The sequence below is a fragment of the Pleurodeles waltl genome, chromosome 4_2 (assembly GCF_031143425.1).
Source record: "Pleurodeles waltl isolate 20211129_DDA chromosome 4_2, aPleWal1.hap1.20221129, whole genome shotgun sequence".
NCBI classification, from domain to species: Eukaryota; Metazoa; Chordata; class Amphibia; order Caudata; family Salamandridae; genus Pleurodeles; species Pleurodeles waltl.
Window position 1 is genome coordinate 367869819 of NC_090443.1, and position 15697 is coordinate 367885515.

The 15697-nt window shown below is 45.8% G+C and overlaps 1 protein-coding gene across 1 annotated transcript in view; it reads right to left on the minus strand.

The window, feature by feature from the left end:
* Window positions 1-15697, minus strand: part of LOC138292729 (cytochrome P450 2D15-like) — a 275538-nt gene that overhangs the window by 258793 nt on the left and 1048 nt on the right. The gene's annotated exons all lie outside the window — the stretch shown is intronic.

Below are 15697 nucleotides of genomic sequence, written 5' to 3' on the forward strand. Positions count from 1 at the left end.
TCAGGCAGCATCAGTGATCACCCTCCTTCCTGAAAGTCAGCAGTGGCTCCTCAGGTAGGGCAGAGTAGCATTGCCCCACTGGCTGAGAGCCCATAAACTCAAGCATGATAAATAAAACTTTAATAAAATAATTTTATTGGCATTTTATTTTTTGTCCTGCAGGCTGCCAGCCAAGCCAACTGAGAATCTGAACCAGTCTTGGGGCAGAGCGGTGTCATGCAGCAGGGAGCAGTGCTGGGTACTGCAAGTGTGCATGTCGGTTTGGCCGTCTGTCTTAGGACGGCCAAACTGACATGTACACTTAGATCTCTCCAAACAAACTGTGCTAGATAGCTGGTTTGAGAAAAGGCACAGACTCCCAGCCCCTTTGTGGGTGCAAAAACGTCCCACTCAGACCAATTCCGGCACTTCTCTCATGCTGGGTATTGGTATTACCACCATGAGAGTCTCATCTGGAGTGACCTAGGGGAGTCTCTGAGCCTGTGCAGTGCACCCCCATGGACTGCTGGGAATCGAGAATTGGGATAGGAGGAGAAGACCACTGAGGCATCCGCTGGCAGCAGGTAATTAATCCTTAGTTTTTATTCTGTCTGCCTAGTCTCACTCCCTCTCGCCAGACTGTGTCCTCTGGCATCTTCAATGTCCTAGACTCACTCCCTTCTGGGCTTCTAGACAGGTTCTACCGTCCGTTGTGCAAGTATAGTTTGAATTATTCCTTTTTTCTTAAGTGGAAAATTATGCCAATGGATTGGGCTAGGAGTGCCCAAGTCATACAAAGATTAATGTTTGGGTGGATGTGACTAACACATAATGGGTCGCAGATCTATCCCCTTGCCTTGTGATTTGATTTTAAATCTGATGTGGCACCAAGGTGACTTGTTGACCTGTGTAGTATTGCACTAATGACGTAACTGGTCGGTGGGCACTACCATGATGTTAGTTAAGAGTGAGGGGATGCCAGTTGGTTTCTCCCTCACTGTGATGTTCCAATAATGTGGCCCTGTGATCACATGGGTCAAAGTTAATAAATAAAGAGGGCTGGCAGGCATGGTCTAGTGACACGCTATACTGGGGCGACTTTCCTACTGGCCTGTAATGTCACCACCAATGCGATAATGGAGACCCGTGGGGGATTGCTGAACGAAGAGAGTTCTCACCCCCCTGGATTTTTGGGGAAGGTGCTGCTGCCGAGGATTGCATTTGGCTATCTTGGGCATTTTTTGGGCGGGGGGTATTTTAAGGCTCCATTTGGTGAAGGGAACACCATTTTAGTGTAGGTGACACAGTGGCTGGCTGTAGGGCGTAAAAGGTTTTTGTGCGGATTTTCCCAAGGTTAATAGTGGTTTCTTGTTTGTAAGTGTACACTTAGTGCACAGGTGAGGCATTGTGTAGGAGCAAGGGTGCATATAAAAATAAAAGTAGAGTCGGCGGCGGTGGTGAGGACCTACCGTAGGATGGCGGTGAAGATTTGGTTCAGCAAGCCCTCCAGTTGCTTAAGGAGGCAGGGCGCATGGACTTTGTCCATGAAGGCACCCTGGAGCAGATTCGCCAGACGCGGAAGGCGAGTGGTGTGGCAGTGGCCGTATAGGCAAGCTCGTCTCTGCGAGAAGGGCAGGGCCTCAGGTAAGCGAGGGAGGCCGCGGAAGGGGGCGGGGGCAAGCGAGAGAGGGGATCATGTGCAGGGTCGACACACTGAGGAAGACTCTAAGAGCCAGATGTAGTAACAAAGCAAATTGCGACTTGCGCACCTTCTGCAACTTGCAATGGTGTCGCAAAGACCCACCTCATTAATATTAATGAGGTGGGTCGCAGTTTGCAACCCCATTGCGAGTATGGGCACTCACGGGGATGGTGGCCTGCTGGAGTCAGCAGACCACCATGTCCGTGACTGCTTTTTAATAAAGCAGTTTTTTTTTTCCATCTGCAGCCCATTTTCCTTAAAGGAAAACGAGCTGCACTTGGAAAAAAAAACCGAAACCTTTAGTTTCGGTTTTTTTCAGGGCAGGTAGTGGTCCATTGGACCACTGCCTGCTCTGAAAAAATATTTTTCTTTCCAGTCACAAAAGGGAAGGGGTCCCATGGGGACCCCTTCCCGTTTGCGACTGGGTTACCATCCACTTCAAGTGGATGGTAACTGCGATTTCATTTGCGACCGCTTTCACGGTCGCAAATGAAATTGAATAGCATTGCGAGTCGCAAATAGGAAGGGAACACCCCTTCCTATTTGCGAGTCGGAAATGCATTTTGCGAGTCGGATCCGACTCGCAAAATGCATTTCTGCATAGCAGAGGGGCTTTTGCTTCTCGCAAACGGCGTTTTTCGACGTTTGCGACTCGCAAACCCTTTGCTACATCTGGCCCTATGTGTCCAAACTGAGCCGGCAGATGTGGCGAACAGGCATTGGAGCCATGGGTCTCGCTGGGCTTTGAGAAGAGCGGAAGAGCCATGGGGTGCGGGCGCCGAAGACGGTGTGGCTAGGCAAAGGAACCATAGGGTAGGGGATGGTGGGGGGAGGAGATGAAGCGAGGCACAGGGAAAGACAATATGCAGCCGACCAGTGGCAGGGGCCCCAGGTACAGGAGTGGCAGATGGGCTATGGCTGGCAGCAGATGGGTGCAGAGGAGGAACGGGAGACAAGGCAGGGAGATGGACCAAGGGAAGGGGACAGGAGAAGGGGTAGGAGCAGAGGGGGAGGGGCGAGGGGAGGACTCCAGTGTCCAGGATTTGGTCCACAGTCTTGGAATGGAGTGATGAGGAGAGAGAGGACACATGGGTGGGAGGTGATGAGGGAAGGAGGAGTAGAGGCACCCCCTTAACAGTGAAACCCCTGGTGAGGGTGTATGGAAAGAAGGGCCTGGGAGGTGGGGACAGAGCCCCTGGGGAATGGGAAAGAAGGGGCAGCACCCAAGATAGGGGGTGGGAAAAGGGGTGGAGCACGAGGCTGAGAGCACAGGTGGCCTCAAGCAGTGGTGCAGGGTGAAGCAGGCTAACGAGGGGAGAGAGGTTACTGCCAGCACATCGGACCTTTTTTGTGCTTGGCAGAAGGAGACAAGAGAAGCGAGGCACAATCCAGGTAGGCCTAGTACAGCACGGCAACCCTGGGAGGAAGAGAAGGCAGGGCAACGAGCGGCCAGCTGTATGACGTCACCAGAGGAGGCAGGTGCATGGTCAGTATGGGCTAAGAATGCTTCTTCAGGGCCTTGTGACGGGAGGATCCTTGCACCCACTGGTGTCGCAGCACCGGGGGCAGCGTCCTGGTACAACGGAATGGCATAGAGGGCTTGTTGTGGCCCCTTGGCAGAAGCCACAAGTGGAGCAAGCAGGGAAGTGGGCAGGCAGGCCGGAAATGGCGCAGAGTAAGGTGGTGCCGATTGAGTAGGAAGGGGTTAACTTTGAGTCCACATGGCTGGATTTTGACGAAGAAGGCATGGAGGAAGGGGAGATCAGGGAAGACAAGAAAGGAGAAGAGCGAGGATGGTGAGGGGAGGGGTTGGGGGACCTGCTAATGTTGTCATACAGTCATTGTAGGCACCTGCTGCGTCCAGGAGGCCATGGAAGGACCGGATGGCGAAGGAGGAAACTCAGCTGGTTGGGCGGAAGGTACAGGAGCGGTCAGTGTCCAGGTAAGGGTTGGAAAAATACGCTGAATTATATGGTATTGGTCACAATTGAGGCCAAGAAGAGTGGCTGCAGTGGGGATGCCCATCTGCAACAAGAAATATACGTGACAGACATAGGTGTGGTGACGGAGGACGGTGCAAAGGTGAGGACAGGAAGGAACCGAACGGGACAGATAAGATTGTAGTTGTGGTGGAAGAAAAAGCCAGAGACAGATACGGAAGGAAAGGAAAGGAAAGGAAAGGAACGGAAAGGAAAGGAAAGGAAAGAAAAGGAAAGAAAAGGAGAAGAAGGAGGCTGCTGGGGGCGCATCTCATGTTGGTGACAAAAGAGAAGATATGGAAAGGGGAGTACGTGGAAATGCTAAAGTTGTTGCACAGAGAGGTGGGATCAAAAGAAGGGTCTATAGAAGAATACGAGTTGGCTAAGTGCCCAAAGGTTCTGGCTACCATTGCGAACTGGACAGCGGCGTAATTGATATTTGCCAGCATCTACTGCGAGCACTATCCTGAGAGCGTGGTCGCATTATTTAAATACATGGATATGACCCGCAAGGCGCAGCTGAATTATGGGGGATATGCCTCCGTGCAATGCGATGAGGAATTCCGGGCGTGAATAGCAGCTGACTCACTGGTTCAGTGGGGGGACATAGATCGGGACCTCTGGCAACACACAATGGTTCCATCCAAGTTTGGAAAGACCATTTTTACAGCTAGCGGGCTCCCGATTAAATATAGGCCCTTGCAAGAGTTCCCCACCCGGTGAAGGGTAGGGGCAGCAAATAAAGGACAGTCAGGATCATCAAGGAACGGGACAGCACAAATTGGAGCATGTTGGGTCTACAACAAAGGGATGTACACTCGCTAATATTGTAAATTTAGGCACGAGCGCTCAAAATGTGCAGGAAGACATTCTCTGGTCAACTGTTACAGGAATATCACCCCATCAATGAGTGGGACAGGACAAGGGCAGCAAGTATATGGAGGGGGGCCAACCAGGATGACAGGAACCACCCAGGGGACGAGAGAGCCAAGACCCTGCAGGTAAAAGCTCGTACTACGGTTAAAGTTTTGGTTAGCACAACATGACAGAAAGGAGCACACTGACTTGTTGTGCGAAGACTTTACATGGGGATTCAAATTAGGTAATACAGGGCAGAGAACCTTAGATCAGTGAGGGGAAAAAAAGAGGTGGTGTAAACGAAATTGGAGAAGGAGGTGGCAGAAGGTCGCATGGCAGGCCCTTTTTCTGACTGGCCGAAGCAGAACCTCTTCGTATCACCTATTAGTGTGGTGTCCAAGAAGGAGACTGGGCAGTTGTGGCTCATACAGCATTTATCGTGGCCATATGGGTCATCTTTAAACAACTTTATCCGTGAGGAGCTGACAAGGCTATCATACTCCTCAGTGGACATGGCTATTGAGGTGGTGGAGGCACAGGGCCCTCAGGCATTGATAGAAAAAACTGATATTAAGTCAGCATTCAGACTGATGCCAGTGCAACCACAGGATTTTGAGTTATTGGGCATTAAATTTCACGGTGAGTGGTACGTGGATAAAGCATTGCCGATTGGTTGCTCTATTTCTTTCTCGTTATTCGAATGCTTCAGCACGTTCTTGCAATGGATTTTTATGAAGGTTACAGGTCATAAGGAGATGACTCATTGCTTGGATCATTTTTTCTTTGCCGCACCTGCTGGTTCAACGTAGTGTGCAGAGGTTATGGAACAGTTCAGAAATAATATGGGAGACATGGGAGTGCCCCTGGCCTCTGAAAAGACAGTGGGGCCTTGTATGGCTCTACCCTTTTTGGGCATCGAGCTGGATACAGAGGTCATGATAGTGCGGTTGCCAGAGGAAAAGAGGGCTGCCGATGCTGACGGCAGTGCAGGCAATGTTGCGTAGACACAAGATATCAGTTAAGGACATACAGGTCTAACTAGGTCACTTTAATTTTGCTTATGGATTAGTGAGAGCAGGAAGGACTTTCTGGAGACGACTGGGATGGTCTTTAGCAAGACAAACTTTGCTTCACCATCATGTCCAGCTTAAATCCGCCACAAAGGAAGACTTGAGGATGTGGTGCATAATTTTGGATTCCTTCAATGGCATCCCTTTGGAGTCATGGAAAGACTGGGATGGGCAGATATTTTCAGACGCAGCAGGTGCCAAGAGTTTTGGTATGTATTATCAGGGCCGGTAGTGTTCGGAGGACTGGCTGGACGAGTGGAAGCAAGAGGGGAGGAGCATAGCATTCTTTGAACTGTTCCCCTTAGTTATGGCAATCAGTGTATGGGGCACTATTTAGAACACAAAAAAGTTGTTTTTAGGGTGGACAATTTGACAGTGGTGCAGGTGGTGAACAGACAGTCTGCAAGGGACCCAGAAGTATTGCAGTTGCTCAGGATATTTGTTTTGGGGAGATAATGACATGACATTTCATTTAGAGCAAGACGTGCTGGGAGTGAACAATGATATTGCGAATGCTTTATCTCGTTCACAGTGGCAGAGGTCCCATGGGCTGGTCATGGATGAGGATCTGAGAAAGACAGGGATGCCAGAGGTGCTCTGGACTATAGGCAGCAGAGGATGCTTCTCCTTGTGGTGAATTACTTGGTGCACTCCACGCAGTTGTCGTATGCGTGGGCATGGCAGGAATATTTGAAGTCTGGGGCTAGGAGAAGGGAAGAGGAAAGGGAGCGGGTAGAGGATATAGTACAGTTCATTATGAAGTCAGTGGAGAGAGGAAAGTCGAGAATAACCATAACTGACAAGCTGGCAAGGATTGCCTTTATGGGGAAATTGCTGTGGGGATATACACCATCAGCAGGGGAGCTGGGCCAGAGGATCTTAGAATGTTGGGCTAGAGAAAGGGGTAGGAGAGAAAGGTCCAGGTAGCCAATTACGTTCAGTTTATTAAAAGATATGCTGGAGACCCTACGCGTCGTATGCGTCGAGGTGTGGGAGATTCTTTTGTTTGGAACACTAATGTCATGGATGTTTTTTGGGGCCTTCAGAGTGTCGGAGTGGGGAAATGGGTGTTAGAGGTTTGTCTATAGTGTTACAGAGTTTCAAAACTGATCACGCAGGGATGGGCTCCTCTGTATTTATAAGAAGATATCCGGTAACTCGGATATGCCCTTGCTCACTGGGGAGCAACTATGGGACCAGAACACAGACCAGGTGGGCTGGGTATTCCAGCATGGTGACCGTAAGAAAGTCACTTCCTTCCAGTTGCTGGCGGTCTTGAGAAAATGCTTAACGGCATTGGGCCACAATGCCTCAAAGTTCGAGACTCACTCCTTTAGAATAGGGGTAGCTACAGAGGCAGGGAGGCAAGGATGAAGTAGGGCTGAGATAATGGGGTTGGGAAGGTGGAAGTCAGACTGTTACCAGAGCAATGTGAGAAGAGGGGGGCCGGTGTGTATGGATGAAGAGCCTAATGCTGTGTTTTTGCCTTTGCAGGTGTCATTTCAGGCCCAGAAGTGAGCTACCTTTCAGTCTGGGTTGTGGGTCTTTCATTCATAGAGTGGGAACCCCGTCAAGTGAAGAGAACAAGCATGGCAAAAACCTAAGGATGGACTGGGAGTGATATAAAGTGCGTTGGGACGGAAAAGGGGAAATGTGATGACAGGAGCTGGTGTGTCGGTTGCAGAGTTTCAAAGGAAGACCTTAGGTCAGCCAATGAGGGAAGGCAGCAGTCCCAGTCTTGTCTCAGAGTGGGATGGGGTCAGTGAGACTGCTGATCCCACCCCACTCTGTGACGAAGTGTCACTGATTGACACTCACCATGGGTGCTTCAGGGCTTAAACCTGAAGCACCCAGGTTGAAGTCAATGGGTGACGCTTTCCTCGTCACCCAGGGGAGGACCTCGAGGCACCATTGCTGAGCCGAGGATGTCACGCCCATAGGAGCTGTGACCTCCTCAGCCCAGCAAAGTTCAACTCAGGCAGCCAGGAGTCTGCTCATATCGTGCATGTTCGCTCCTGGCTGCCTGACCTGAACATGAAGAGTGTCTGTCAGGCTGACCTTTGTTCAGCCTGACAGACACTCTTCATGAGGGGCAAAAGGTGGGGGGGCATGGCCTCTCTGCCCTAAAGGACGGGCTGCGCCTGTTCACGTGCAATAAATATTAAAAGCTGCGTCCGAGTACATTTCCCCTTCATTGTGGTGAACTTCTTACAAATGCCCTACAACATTTTAGCGATCATTTTCCCACTTACTATAAATGTAGGACGACATCCTGCGCGCAATAGGGGGCAACTGGTAAACTTCCTAACAAGTGCAGGCTTCAGTATTCCATTTTAAATATGCAGTTTTATGGACACTTAAATTCTGTGAGGCTGTTTGCTTTCTCTGACGTTCCATATATTTTGTGAGAAGAGTGAGAGGCACCTCTTAATTTCACCGTCGGAGATCTAGTTCCAAAGACTGGTTTCAATGCGAGAATTCTTCGCCTCATGGCGCATGAGTAATGTGTAGTGCTGCTCAAACAGTGGTTACGGGCATCAGCAGGAGACCTTGCTCGGGACCTTAGACGAGGCATGCCATCTTGGGTCTCCGCCTATGTCACGCCCTTCAGTCTCCCTTCTTTGACTGTGTTGGGCTCCAACAATGTTGGTAGGGCTTCTCAGAGTAAGAGTACGGCTTGTGAAATGCTACGCTAGATCATAAACTTTCAGAATCTTTCAAAAACTGTCACAGGTTTATAGATGGTAATTAAGGCATACAGACCCAAATATCCAGTTGCCAGTTGTTTAATCCTCTGCTAATACCCAGCTCTGCTTATTATTGTAATCCTGCTTTTCATGTTATTTTTCCAGGGCCATACTTTCAAGGAGGTGTGTGGGGTGGAACATTCCCCAAATAATCTCTCAGTTGAGTAACTGTCCAGCAGTGACCGTAGGGTACAGTTGTTAGTAGTTGTCATATCACATCTTTGAGGATAAGTGCATTTCAGTGTGTGAAGAGCAGGCAGCAGAACTTAAGGTGGACCAGGCAAAAACAGCTTTCAAACGTGTTCCCACTGGGTCTTATAGCAATGCTCTTAACTTTACAAGTGAACACACAGATCAATTTCACAAGGATTGTAAAACACTTAATGTAATCGGCGTCTGCAATGCAGTCCCTGTTTACGTTTCACATGTTTTACTTCATCTTGCATTGTCTAAGATTATTTGCTTTAGGCAGGTGTTGCAATTCTGTAATTTCTTCATGTAAAAAATGCGTCTTATGTAAGGTACACTGAGAACTGAGTTGCCCCAAGGTGTCGCGGTGATTCAGGTTGTGGGTGGGTGTTATGTCAGGGCACGATTGAGAACTCTGGAGCTAAAGCCGAACGCAGTGTAAGTTTCTCACAGTGCTTGATAGTGAGCCAAGAAGGTGTTCAGACTACATGCGTATCCAATCCTCCTTGGCCTCGCTGCAGAGCACAGATAGCGATGGTCACATATGTGCTAAATATAATTGTACGACAGTGTATCAAGGAGGTACACTGCTATAGGTATATCGTAGTTACCAAAGGAAAAGAAAATGCAGTGCTCACAGGTGACTAGGCGGGTTGTGTGCTTGAGGCACAGTGGAGTGGAAGAGATTAAAGTAAATGCATGCAGAAGAGGAAATATGTGTGAACTATAAAGATGGAGAATTTCGGAAAGATGTGTGAAGAAAAGAGCGTGTCTAAAAGAGTGTGAGACTGCGGAGAAAACTGATATGAAGAGAATAGAAATGATTGAGACATTCCAAAGACAACTATTCTTTAGTAATATTTAATTCGCAGTCTCATATTTTCAGTATTTAAACAGTTATACTTCCAACTATTCAACATCCAAACGTTTTTGTTACTCATTTATTTCATAGAGCTAACAAGCATCAGCAAAGCCTATAGGTAACACAAAACTCACAGAGAGGCATGGTATTCTATTTTATATGCTTTAAGCTTAAGCTAAATCGCTATTTTCATAAGCACACTCTTTAAAGAATTCCTTGTTATCCTTCTTTTGCCATGCCTTTTTTTTATAAACTCCCTACCTTTTTTTCCCATTTAAAGCACTGGAAGGCAGAGTCCACAGCAGTCACGCATTCTCCAATTTTAAACTGCATACCAATGTCGTAGACCCTTGCCTGTCACTTTCTCGGGTCCAGTCACAACCCTTCATCTTCACAAGTTTTCAAGAGGTTTTAATAAGATCAGTCTCAGAAGCACTTTGCTGCATGACTTGCCTAAGGTGTCACCCCTCCAACAATGTTCTTGTAAAAGTGGAGGGGTTTGTATGGTAATGCCAACTAGGTATATAATCTCAGTACAGTAATGGTGAGCTTGATCTTAGTAGAACAAGGAAGAGGAAGGGTTCTGCAGTGTTTTGTCGGTAACTCACTGGATGATGCAAGACTATTCACAAATCCCAATGTGTCACTGGGACATTCAACACTGGAGAAATAACAGAAGGAAAATGCCTTAGAAGCTGGTTGGTCAACCCGTCTAACCACTGGAGACAGCAAGGATTTACAACAGCACTGCTCAGTACAAGGCTAGAGAACTACCTGCTCGTCACTAGGCATTCCAACGACAAAAGGAAGACAGTGGATCATCGAGGAACTTCAGGGGGGAGACTCTGCTCATAAAGCTGTCCAAGGGATTGAGAAGCAGTCAGAGACGAGGTGAGCAAAGAACTGCTGGAAAAGGGAAGCCTTCTCATCAAGCATGCTGAGAGATAAACCTTTGCACAGCAGACAGAAGAGAAACATCCTAAATCCACCTTCTGCTCTCTGAGCCCAAAGGGTATACAGTATAAACAACGTGCTCAGCAGGGACCTTCCTTGCACGGGAATTGAGAGCCTCATATTACTGCCACGGTGAGCAACCAAAGCCCCCAATAATCTGTATTTAACTGAGAGCACAGTACCGTAGCCCCAAAGTGCACTTTGGTTAACTGAAATCAAAGGTCCAGATCTTACTAAAATGTCACACAAAGCAATGCAGCAAGGAAACATGCTGCACTGCGTTACGTGAAAGAGAGAGCAGAAATGTGTCATTTCTTCAGTATCACTGCACTGGCGCACTGTGTGCTGCCTGGCATCAAACCAGGCATCCTTGCACCATGGTACAAAGGTGTTTGCATTACGAGACTGATTGTTTTTGTAAGTGAAGGGATGCCTTCCTTCAAAAAACAATCTGTAAAGGCATATTCTTCTTTCCAGAAAGAGGAATATTCCTTTGGTATGTGTTTCTTTTTACTACGCATAAATAGGTGTCTGTTTCATTTAGCTAATTATTCTGGGACTCCCCCGACCACCAATCAGAAAGTAATAATTACATATTTTGGACGTTTCTTGCTAGCCCATTTAACAGTATGGGGCAGTGGTTCCCAACCTATTGTCCACGGACCCCAGGGATCTGTGACACATTCCCAGGGGGTACGCAGGCCTGGCCCTGCCGGATGGCAATCCTCCCGCAAGAGCCTCTGGCAAGAAACACATTTGTACATGTAATATTTCATTTATGCAGCAGGTTTAAAAGTACTGCAAAGTACTTTGTATATCCAGCAGTTTTCGGGCAAAAAAAGGGTGTGTAGAGATAACTCTGGTGATTAATATACCTGCTGGAGAGGCTTTAGAGTTTTGTCTAGTGACAGTTTTGACTCATTTAAGGTGTCACAGATGGTTAATATGCCTGCTGCAAAGAATGTAAATCATGCATATCAAAGAAACATATTTTATGTGTCCAGCACAGAGGGTTACTGCTATTGTCACAGAGTTTTTTTTGTTACTGTGCAGTTCATAAGTTACAGCCGTAATCTAACACAGTGAGCTGTGAACGGCTATCAAAGAGCTGCATCAAACTGCATTGTACAAATTAGAAAGGTAAGAATTTTCCCGGTCTTTCATTATGCTGATGCTTCTAAAAAAGGTTTGCTTGCTTGGAAATAAATTCTTATCATTAAAGCCAATGCTAACCACTGTGTTATGTTCTGAATCATGAGTGTGTGCTTCTCCAGACCAAGCACTCTTAGAAAATGCCTACCAGAATGGATGACATGTGAAATCCACACCTTGTAGGACCCTTTGCCTTACCTAACATTTTCTATACACTGATTTACACACATATGATTCATTGTCTCTATATGTTTGTGATACAAAGTGCTCTGACAACCTACAATGGTATGAGAGGTACTATAAAACAAATACAAGTGATAGAGGGCCTATGGAGTGATGAGAGGCACTTAAGGTTTTACATCCTTTCCCCACCACATATTTATGTGAAAAAGCTTTCTCAGAGCTTAAATACCTACAAAATAAATGCAGAAATTGCTGGGGAAATGTAGAATCTGACTTGAGAATTCAACTTGTTAAAAGAAAAACAAACATTGAAAAGTTATTCGCCAAGGTGCGGCACAAATCTTCCAATAAAAATTTTCAATTTGTACATATTTTTTCAACATAAAACAATAAAATCTTTAGTTATTTGAGTATTTGTTTGGTGTGTATTTGTGTATTTTTGTGAATTACTGTTTTAATGTTTGAAATTTAAATCTTACAAATTGCTTTGGAGTCCCCGGCTTCCTGCAGTGATGGGGGTCCTCAGGAGTCAAAAGGTTGGGAACTACAGCTATAGGGGGTGCAGACTCAGAGGACAGAGAAATGTATCCCTGTTAATAACCACAAAGAAGATACTATTTTCCTAGAAGGATTTAGAGGGGGTACAAGTAGTGGCACCAAAGATTTTGTAGTCTCATGCGTTTAGATCCACTGTCCCTCAAAGAGGACATGTATCCATTACTGTTGTCAATCCAGGTGCCCAGTGCCATATTCAGTCGAAAATGGTTCAAAGCCCATGGAAGCCTACAACATGGATAAAGTATGTTGAGAAAAGGAAGAGGACCAGTAGGTTCAGGATGATGAAGGTGCACCAATAGGTCTAGAAGAGGGAAGAAAGACGGATATGTCTAGGACAGGAAATTAAGACCACTAGGTCAAGAGTGGCTGGTTTAGTTGATGACTGATAAGTCATATTTAAAATGGCAGGTGGGCTATAAAGGGTATCATTAAACCCAACGGGGTGACATATTATGGAAAGGGGGCAGGTTAGAAATTTTGCTTCAGTCATTGACCGACTTGTGTACTGAATGACCTGTAGAGAATGTTATTTTTGTCCACTGGTCTGTTGATGCATGCACTGTTTGTGCACTAGTCATCTATAAAAAGGTCAGTACCAAGCTGCATTTCACAATTACAAAAACAACTTTGGATGAATGCAAAATTGTGCTGCACCAGTGCAATTTGCGTGGTCTAGACTTTTATGTTTGAATGCGCCATTTTGCCCACTATCCTGGTAATAACATTAACTCTTTTTTGGCTGTTAAGACATGTATATCTTTGCCCTTTATCGTTTTGGAAAATGTTATTGGTGGTGGCAGTGGAGTCCTGCCATTGAGGGTTTTCTGTGCCAAGCGCCCCTTTGTAAGCTGATAAGGTGTTTGCACAAACAGAACTTTGCACTCAGTATGGAGTCACAATGTTCACTGGTAATAAAGTGACTGACAATTATTTTTCAATATGTTTAATGTAATAAATCTACACTTCTGGCTAACTGGTTCCTATTACACAGACTAGTGGTAATGCCTGAAAAATGTGTAATGTTGTGATTGTTACTATTGTTTTAATGAGTGCAAGTGCTTAAGGATTGTATTATTACAGGCAGGACAACATGGCAGCTATACAAATTTCAGCACTATAAGTGTTCAGGTGGATTCTAGATTTTATTTTTAGATTTTAGAGGTATTGGGTTTGCACTGGGCCCTTGTTTAATACTGATCAAGAGTGGGCCTGCTACACGGTGTTGAAAGGGGTGTTTATTTATTAAAACGATACACCATAAATTGCATTAGTTTTGAGGGTGGACTTTTCTCTGTTTGGGAGCTAATGTGCTGCTGCAAAAGTTAGTATTAACCTGAAAATAAACTAAATAGATTTCCAAAGTACACTGCATCTTTTGATGCAAGAAGTCAAATTACCCAAAAGGCTAGCAGCTCCATTCCCAACCCTCGGCACTGGATCCGAAAGATCTGTGCTGTACCGTCAAGCTGATGGTCTGTGCAGTTTGGTCAGTGACACTTTGGCAGAGCTGGTTAACGAGAGGGTTTTTAGGACCTGTAGTGAGGCATGAATAGTTAGGCAAACTGTACTCCTACTTAAGGCCAGCCTACCAAATAGGGCAAGCTGTGTGTTGGAGAAAAGAGCTATTGTCTGCTTATGCTGAGTTTAGATCGGACCCACTGTTTACCACTGGTTGGCTTTATCGTCACTCTCATTTGCTCACTTTTAATTCATCAGATTGTGCATGCTTTACTACCTCCTGTTATGTTTGTCCTTTCCCTAGAGCACGAACACATTACTTGTGACCTCATACTGCTCACTTTTGAAGCAATTTTGTTTCTTTTTAGTTAAATTCTCCACAATAATGCATGTGTTTCCAGTGATCTTCCTTGTGTACCACACTCCCCCTCCACTACACTCCATGTTGCTCTCTCACCAAATTAGATATATATACAGAGGAGTAGTTAGGTCAGTAAGACTGTGAGGGGGGAGGGGGTGACCTTCAAAACAGAGATGAGAGAGAGAGTGTGTGTTTTTTGTCTGTGTGTGTGTGTGTGTGTGTGTGTGTGTGTGTGTGTGTGTATAAATGCCAGGTGAAATCCGACACACTGCTCGCCATACCCGACTGAAAGCACTTGTACCCCAGTATTCATAAGAAAATACATTTATGAGATGGGGTGTAACACCCAAACACCCCATGAAGCTACACCCCTGTATGTATATCACATACTTATAATGACTTTCAGAAACCCCCCTTCACCACTGGGCTGTTGTTCAGTCATTCACGTGTTTCTTCTGCTTACTAGAGCATACAGTTGGGGCAATGGGTCAGCCCACTTCAGCCACTGACTAGCATCACTGTGAGTGATGGAATTTTGCTCTTTCACAAGAGCACATTCACACACAAAGTAATTTCCTTCAGTTCCAGAGTCTACTAATACCAAGGCAATGCATGTTTCTTAAGATCAAAAAAATATTTTTGCTTTCAGCCAATGTTTTATATTGGCAAGGGCCCAGTAGCTCCGCCAACAGTGAAGGTTTTGAAATACGAAACAGACATTGACAAATCCAAAAGGCTGCAACTCAACACCAGACCTATTGGCATTGCCAATGCTTGTTTTCTTATGGTATTATTCCTCTATTATAGTGCTTCTTAGATTTTGTGTCTCATGATTGTTTTTGGTAAAAATGTGTGCATGAGCTCCAACAAATAACTAAACCTACGTCTAGCCAGACCAAAAACGGTCCCACCACCTCTAGCTAGTAAGAACGTTTAACGCTTGATTTAACTCATTTGACTGCATAAATGCTGCATACCACTTCTATTGTCAGGGCATTTGATACCTTTTAGCAACTTTTAAATGTCACACTCATCTTCACAGTGCTTGGAGCAATGCCTATGCACCTGGTGCTCTCTGAGTGAGCAGAGTCACATTCAGCAACGCTCATGTGCGCACTGTTACATTCTATTAATTCATCTATATGTAGGGAGATGTGTTTACTTGCGTGTGCGGAAGTCACAAAACATCCACACTCTAAGACCAACTTTTAGTTTTAATAATACGTGGAATAAAGAACCCCGTACAAGAACACTGCATGCCATTGGTGAGTTCTATGCCCAAGATAGGGCACGAGGCTGCAAACAGGGTATCTTCATAAGGTCGCAGAGCTATGATGTGACTTACAATCTTTATCTTGTATGACTTAGGGGTCTATATTGCCTGTAATAAGTACCCTCACGTCTCCCTTCTTTAGAGGTGTTCCCTTCTCCAGTACGCCAGTTTGATTTCCTTTAGTCGAAGTATCCCAGTCCTTTTTTTCCTAAATACATTTGTAATACTTCACTCCCTCCCTCTATATTCTATTGTTTCTCCCTCTTTTCCAAACACCCTTGTTCCAATAGTGCAAGTGTCAACCAGCCATGTGTGACACTTTCATCTAGTCTTTTGTCTTATTTTTAACTTTTGAAACCATGCTACATTCCC